Below are 859 nucleotides of genomic sequence, written 5' to 3'. Positions count from 1 at the left end.
AAAGGACTCTGAAGAGGAAGCTAAGGAAAGCTAAAGCACAACTCTCTGGAGAAAATCTGACAGAAATTTTTGAAAAAGAAGGAGACATGGCCGAAAATAATAACAATGCAAGGAAGATGCTTGGTGAATTTACTGCACCAAATTCCAATTTACATGGAAGAAGCATCTCAATCCCTGCCATTAGAGCAAACAATTTTGAGCTAAAGCCTCAATTAGTTTCTCTGATGCAACAGAACTGCAAGTTTCATGGACTTCCATCAGAAGATCCTTTTCAGTTCTTAACTGAATTCTTGCAGATCTGTGATACTGTTAAGACCAATGGAGTTGATCCTGAGGTCTATAGGCTTATGCTTTTCCCGTTTACTGTAAGAGACAGAGCTAGAATATGGTTGGACTCTCAACCTAAAGATAGCCTGAACTCTTGGGATAAGCTGGTCACGGCTTTCTTAGCCAAGTTCTTTCCTCCTCAAAATCTTAGCAAGCTTAGAGTGGATGTTCAAACCTTCAAATAGAAAGAAGGTGAATCCCTCTATGAAGCTTGGGAGAGATACAAGCAACTGACCAAAAAGTGTCCTTCTGACATGCTTTCAGAATGGACCATCCTGAATATATTCTATGATGGTCTGTCTGAATTATCAAAGATGTCATTGGACCATTCTGCAGGTGGATCCATTCACCTAAAGAAAATGCCTGCAGAAGCTCAGGAACTCATTGACATGGTTACAAATAACCAGTTCATGTACACTTCTGAAAGGAATCCTGTGAGTAATGGGACGCCTCAGAGGAAGGGAGTTCTTGAAATTGATACTCTGAATGCCATATTGGCTCAGAATAAAATATTGACTCAGCAAGTCATTAT

General features: G+C 39.9%; 1 non-coding gene across 1 annotated transcript; it reads right to left on the bottom strand.

Moving 5' to 3' along the window:
• Positions 1–479: 479 nt before the first annotated feature.
• Positions 480–587, bottom strand: LOC112745803 (small nucleolar RNA R71). Its single transcript, XR_003173714.1, has one exon. It is a non-coding gene; the product is annotated as a small nucleolar RNA R71 (small nucleolar RNA).
• Between the last annotated feature and the right edge of the window lie 272 nt (positions 588–859).

The sequence above is a fragment of the Arachis hypogaea genome, chromosome 14 (genome assembly GCF_003086295.3).
Source record: "Arachis hypogaea cultivar Tifrunner chromosome 14, arahy.Tifrunner.gnm2.J5K5, whole genome shotgun sequence".
Taxonomy (NCBI): Eukaryota; Viridiplantae; Streptophyta; class Magnoliopsida; order Fabales; family Fabaceae; genus Arachis; species Arachis hypogaea.
Note: the sequence above shows the minus strand (reverse complement) of the source record. Positions and strands in the feature narration are given on the sequence as shown.